Consider the following 7,005-nt stretch of genomic DNA (forward strand, 5'->3'; position numbering starts at 1 on the left):
CTAAAACCTTTTCTCTCACCTCCATCCCAGGAAAATCTCTCTTCATATACAGTAAAACAAGCAGGGCCTTGTACTCTCAAGCTCCAGAGGACCTCAGGAACCACTGCCTTATCACCAATTCCAGAGGAATAAGGTATCACCCCTTCCTTTCCCAACTAGGGCCACACAGAGCCGGGGGCAAAAGGACCATCAGAGATATCCAGGCAGTAAGAAAAAATGTAATATAACAGTCTATCATTGTTCAATACTCAGCAACTGATCACATGCGTTTCCTAAATGCTAAACTAATGAAGGGAGCAGGTGTCTTAAATAAACTACCTCTAATAAGGCTTGTCTCAGGTAAAAATTAAGCAGAGTACTAAAGCCAGATCTACCTCAGATAAATGTCAACTCCAAAAATAAAGTAATAATGATTCTTTTTTCTCTAAGCTTTTTCTCTGTCACCAGTATCTTGTCAGACAAAAGGCTCCCAGCCACAACACCAAGGATGGACAGCTGCAGAACAAGGGGACGGCAGAACTTCATTCCAGGACTCCCATCATCATCCCAGGACTTCAGAATCTACCCTCCCCATTTCCCCAAGAGCCAACTAACACCCACTATTCAGCTGGAAGAAGTCTTTGAGAGAAACGACACCCCATACCCACCCCTCTGCCATTTTTTCTTTTTCTTTTGTTTTTGTTTTTGTTTTTTTTTTAAGAGTCCAGGATGATAGGGATTCACAACAGCCCCCATGGTTGGGCATGTTTGTGCATGCCCGGTGGACCTAGTCACTTCTGTTTTGCCATATCCAGGTAAAAATGTCTCGCGTGACCAGGACCCTGTGGCTTTGCGTGGTTGCGTAAAGCACATAGCACAACCATGTGATCTGTGTGCATGTGTGGAATAGCCACATGGGCCTGTGTGCGGAGGCACCATGTTTCCAATTCCATCTTTATTCACATGTCTTTTCACAGGCCTGTCACATCTGTTTCTCTTTCCTACCTTAATAAAATTCTTGTTAGTGGATTCTGTCGGGTTTCATGACATTTCCTCGCAGGGTAAGAGAGCCGCCAAATAACTAACAGTAATGACAGAAGTTCACATGTGCAATGCACTGGAGACACTGGAGTCTTCCCAGGGAATGCTGATGAACCATGTGATACGGGAGCAGGAAAATCATTTCTTCCCTTTTTACTCCTACCTCCCTCTGCACACAAACAATCAATTCTGGGTGTACTGAGGGCTTGAGTTTAATCTAAAGTAACCAATTTTTGAAATCAAATTGATATATTTATCATTTTAAGGGAAACAAAGGTAAGACTTCTTTAAAAGAGCACTTTCCTTGGAGGGAAAAATAATAATCTAGCATAAGCAAAGTGAGTACTCAAAATATTTATACAAAGGATTAGAAAAGCACAAACATAACAACAGATGCTCCAATGGAACAGCGAACAATATTTAAAGGGCATTTCACAAGGCAGCTGTCTAGTGAGCACTGATGAAGCTCAGGTCCTCAGCACCATTACTCATCTGGAAATTGCAGGAGAACACCACAGTGCCAATGCCCACCTGCCTGTTCTCCATCTCACATCACCACACACCTACCAGCATGGCTACAGTAACAGATATCTGGTGTTGACAAGAGTAACTGGATCTCATGTGAGAGTAAATTAAAATGATCCCCTTAGTGTGTGCCTGGCTGTGTTTCCTAACGTTGAACACACTTAATGTATTGCCCCTCAATACATATGTTAACTACAGTTCTGAAACAATGTTTAAAACACAAAGGCACATCGCTTCTCGGCCTTTTGGCTAAGATGAAGTATAGTATCTGTTCTTATCAGTTTAATATCTGTTACGTCCTCTATCCGAGGACAGCATATTAAATGTATTTTTGCAATTCCGAGTTGGAATAGGAGCTTGCTCCGTCCATTCCACGCATCGACCTGGTATTGCAGTATCTCCGGGAACAGTGCACCCCTCGGGGAAATAAACTTGGTTAAATGAGAAAAAAAAAAAAAACACAAAGGCACATAGAAACACATGCTCAGGGAAAGACATGTAGAGGAAATTTCCAACCACTATTCACAGAAGTCCGAACTAAGGCACCACTCATATGCTAACCAGCAAGACAATGGTTAAGGTGGGAATTGCTTTTCATGGCAGTAGAAATATGGAAGAGACTTCTAGACATCCTCAGTCTTCTCTTCCCCTGTTTTCATTCCCTCTCCTGACCAGTCTACTGCTCATGACCCTGCCCTCTGCCCTTCCTTTCAGCCCAGGTCAGGAGCCCATCATCTCTCCCAGCAGTTCTGCATCAGCATCTCCACCTACCCTTTGCCTCTGTTTTTCTCCTCAATACAGTCTTTTCTTTAATTTTAAAAAATTATTTTCATATAATATAAGTTGAGCATGTCTCTCCTTTCCCCAACTTCTCCCAGACCCTCTCCACTCAATCTCATGCTCTTTTCCCTCCCACACTTTCTTTCAAGACAAAACAAAGCAAAACAAGCTACAGAAACAACAACAACAACAAACCTAAGAGAAAGAAATCAAACAAAAAAAAAATATCAAACCAAAACCAAATCCATGGAGAAAGTCTCCTGTTGGCCAACTGCTCCCGAGCATGTGGCCAGCCATAGATGTACCTGATATGGGCAGTGACACTCTATTGAAGAAAACTGTTTTTCCCTTTCTTGATAGAGATCAATTGGAAATAAGTTCTTGTTTAGGGGCAGGAATTTGTGTCCACTTCCCTTTCTCAGTGCTGGGCATTTGTCTTCCCCAACATGTTCTTCATGTGAGCCCTGTAGTAGTTTTTTCAAAGTCTTCATATTGTTCCTACTGGTCCCTGCTGAAAGCCTTCTAAGAGCTCCCAAACCCTGTCATTTGAGGCCAGTTCACAGGCCATTCCTAAACCTCCTGCTCTGTGGAGACTCAGCCTCAGCACACAGATGTCTCTTCCATCTCCTCTCTCTATGAACAAAATTCTCATGCTTACTCCCAGGATTCGGCATGACGCTGCCTCTCTCATATTAGGATATTCCTACCTTCTCATCATGGAGGGGGACCACCATGCTCACTGTGGTGCCCAATGGTGTTCACAGCAGGACTCAGATAGACCAGGAAGCCTTCCCTGTTGTGCTACAACCTCCCTCCCCAACACCTGTAGGATACACCCTGCATTTTTTGTTCACTGACTGGCTGCAATTGGAAGAATCTTAGGAAGGTCTGATATCAATTTTGATACCAAAAATACTTGGGCAAACCCTTTGTTTCTCTCTTGTTAACTGAAACCACACACAACTAAAGAAGAATTATCTCTGAAGGAGTATGGCTGTATGGGAGACTTTCTAACCTTTGCAATAATGAAAAAGAATTAATATTGGCTCAATTGTACATTCAAGCTATTGTCACACTAACATTAGCTTAACATCACAACAGTTCACTGAAGGAAGTATTCTTACCTGTGTGTTACTGGTGAACACCTAAGGCCTGGAGAGGGAGGTTTGTTTCAGACTGAAAGCTCAGCATGGGAGAAGTGGGGTTTAGAGGTGTGTCCTCAGAGCTAGGCTCTCAGTCACCTTCTCTGCTTCTGGCACACAGGCTCTGAAGTGGGAATGTGAGGAAGGCGAAGTCTACACATTGTCCATCTAGTTGAGTTTATTGAGACTCAGCACAGGCCAGAGCGCTCCTAGAAGAGAGTTGGATGACTAGGCACAGACCAGCTCCCCTGATGACATTTCTCCTCCTGTCTGAATGTGGGAGACACTGAGATTTACTGAAAGTAGAAGGATGCAAGGATAGAGGATTTAGGGGTGATTTCTACGGCATTGGCACACTATTTAGTCACCACAGCCTGTCATTTCTCCCAGCCCAGTGGTCTCTGACTTGGCTTACAGTGTCCCACCAGGCCTGCTTGCCCAAGTCCGTAAGCCCAACATCACAAACAAAGACATCAGGATTGAGTTCCATGCCAGAAAAGGCTACACATGGGAGTCCCAACCTAGGAAGCCAGCATCTGGAAGGTTGAGGATGAGGAGTCCAAGGAAATACTCAACTACATAGTGAGAGTAAAGCCAAACTAGGCTACAATAGACTTACATCCCCCATAGGAAAAAATAAAAGACAAAACCATAATTGCTCTGCCCATGAAGTGCATCAAGCTGTGTCTCTGTGGGGTGGGAAGACTCCTTCAAAAGACATTAACTGCTCTCTCAGGGATATGGATTTTTGCTTCACTTGAGACTTTTCAGCTCAGGACCCCATATCCTTTATTTTTAAACATGTTAGAAAGAAACAAACTCTCCATAAATATTTATTAAATTAATAAATAGAGAAAGGAAAAAGGAGTTGAGAAGAAAAGAAAAAAGAGCAGTTGATGAGGGAAGAGATCTGTGGAGTTTGAGATAAACACAGAGGACCTGAGATGGAGGACTTGACTAATTATTACCTCTAGACCCTTCTGCATGAACCTCACCCATAAGCCAAGCACCAGTGACCATCTTCCTACCTGTAAATCAGGGACTGTGTCACTGAGTGTCTATTGTGAGGAAGACCCATAAAACAACTGAGTCCAGGGAGTTGGGATTCTAGGCAGCTCAATCTCCAGAAAAATTCCAAGGTGCTGTAGAGTTTGAGCAGCTGAATATCTTGTTTCTTCTGCAAGTAGGCCAGCCCTGACTCCAGAAGATAGCACCTATAAAACCCTGCTTAACAAAGGCCAGCTCAGACATCTTCAACTCTTCCCAGTGGGAACAAAGGCTGAGGTTTTATGACCCTGCCTCCTCTCTGAGCCTCTCCAGGAGAGCTGGGAAAGGACCATTTCTGTTCCCAGTAGGGATGCTAAGATGATCTCTGGATTCTGTCAACAAGAGCACTTCAGTGAGACCCTTGGGGGCAGAGCAGGAGGAAACAACCCTCAGGAGAAAGAGTGGTGACCTGTTCCCTTCTCTAGACTAATTGGGAATAGGAGCAGCTCAGAGAAGGGGAGGTGGGACCTGGTCACCTGAGACACAGGTCAGGGACTTAAGATCTCATTCTGATTCCTCCTTTACAGCCCAAACCCTGAGCCCTGACACTCATGAGACCACGTTTGAGTCACACTCCTCTTCCTTCCTCAACTACCTTGGGGTAGATCTCAGTCCTCTCTTCACTACAGTGAAGAACGTTAGGTCTTGTGGAGTAATCTTTTTGTACACTGTGAAGATGTGTCACTCAGACTGAGGTAATGAAAAGCTGAATCCCATATCTAGATAGGATTTTCAGGGCAGAGAGCGCACTAGGAAGGAGAAGGATGGAGATGCCAAGAGGTGGAGAACAAGCAAAACATGGGGGAGGGGAGGTAACAGCCAGGACTCACTTGGCAGCACCTAGGTGAAGAGACATGGGTTAATTTAAGGTATAAGAGCTAGGTAGAAACAAGCCTAAGCCTAGATATTGGCCAAGCTTTCATCATTAATAAAGAGCCTAGGAACTGTGACTTGGGAGCTGGCTGGCAGGACAGAGAAAGAGTTGCAACCGTTACCCGGACACTCAGGAGCTAAGGAAGAGTCAACAATGATGGGGGCTGGGAGGCGGCTGTGAGCAAAAGCGGGTTTGCTGCTCTTGAGGAAGACCCAGTTTGGTTCCCAGCACCTACCATGGCAGCTCACAACCATCTCTATCTCCAGTTCTAGAGGATCTGGTACCCTCTGCTGGCTTCCCCAGGGAAAAGGCATGCATGTGTTGTGCATAGATCTATATGTATAGGCAAAATGTTGATACACATAAAAAACAGACAAAAAGAGTCAAGCATTACATACCAACATGGAAGTCAGCAGTGACATCCTAGGACAGTGGAGTAAGAAAACTCTCTGAGGGGCTCAGGTCTCTTAGATACATATCAGACTTAGGGTCCAAATATCAAGCTCTGGAGCATGCTCTCTTGAACTTGCTGTTTTTCTGCCTCAGTTGCCTCTTCTGTAGAATTCCAATAGTAGCCTCTTCCCTTCTAGGCTGGATAGAGGATAAATGTGAGGATGTTAGCACCCTGACACAAGTTCTGGCCAGTGTTCCATGATCTCGAATCTTCATTCCCTTCCTTCTGTCTATGTCTTAGTTTGCTAATGATTCAAAGGAGAAGACGGGACTATAAAGTCTTCCTTCAGAGAGTGATTGATGATAAGGGGTTGGAGTCTGTGAGCTGCTCATTAAACACAGCCATCAGTAACAGTTCATTATAAAATGATAACTAAACAAAGACAGTGTCTAGGAATGTGGCTCAGCTGTATAGCACCCGAGTAAATAGAATGCCCGAGGCTAGAGTTTGAGTCACAGCACTAATAACAGTGAAGCAGCACAGGCTCTGAACTCTGCACAGCCTGGTGAGCACCTCATTGTCCTGTGCCCTGTGCTCCAGCAGTTGTTCACTGTGGCGCCTTTGCTGCTGGAAACAATGAGCAATGACAGTGATCTCAACCGCTGTTCAGAGGCCTGTGTTGCCACCATGACACTGCCATGATGGGTGGACTTGCACCTTAGTAATTGGCCATCAGCACCAATCAGAAGCACTTGACACAGCCCTGACCCCTGCAGTGCTGTTACTCAGCCTTGTCCCACAGCTCTGACCCCAACTCTTCCCACTCCTGCTCTTGGTCCTCATCAGCTCTGGAGAGGCAGTGGAGTCCAGGCAGAGGTTCTTCACCACCAGGATAGATAAGATAATTAGACAGGTTCAGAGAGAAGCAGAAAGAACCCATTGAGTGTCACATGCAGAATAACACAGTCACCCTTGCTCTGCTGGATTTAGTCTTGGATAATTTATAATAGATTTATTGGTTGGAGCTCCAGAAAGACACACACACACACACACACACACACACACACACACACACACACACACACGATTTGAGTTAGACATTGATGTCAGCACTGTGGCAGAAAATAGTCATATGATAGGGACAAATCTTGGAAAAAGTGAAAAAGCCCAAAGTCCCACAGAAGGCATCTTTGGGATCTGTCAAAAGAAAAAGACAGGGGAGA

The 7,005-nt window shown here is 44.7% G+C and overlaps 1 non-coding gene across 1 annotated transcript; it reads left to right on the top strand.

Annotated features, from left to right (window-relative positions):
• Nucleotides 1-1,774: 1,774 nt before the first annotated feature.
• Nucleotides 1,775-1,965, top strand: LOC114704970. The gene has a single exon (XR_003736336.1). It is a non-coding gene; the product is annotated as a U2 spliceosomal RNA (small nuclear RNA).
• Nucleotides 1,966-7,005: the final 5,040 nt, after the last annotated feature.

Source organism: Peromyscus leucopus, chromosome 2 (genome assembly GCF_004664715.2).
Source record: "Peromyscus leucopus breed LL Stock chromosome 2, UCI_PerLeu_2.1, whole genome shotgun sequence".
Taxonomy (NCBI): domain Eukaryota; kingdom Metazoa; phylum Chordata; class Mammalia; order Rodentia; family Cricetidae; genus Peromyscus; species Peromyscus leucopus.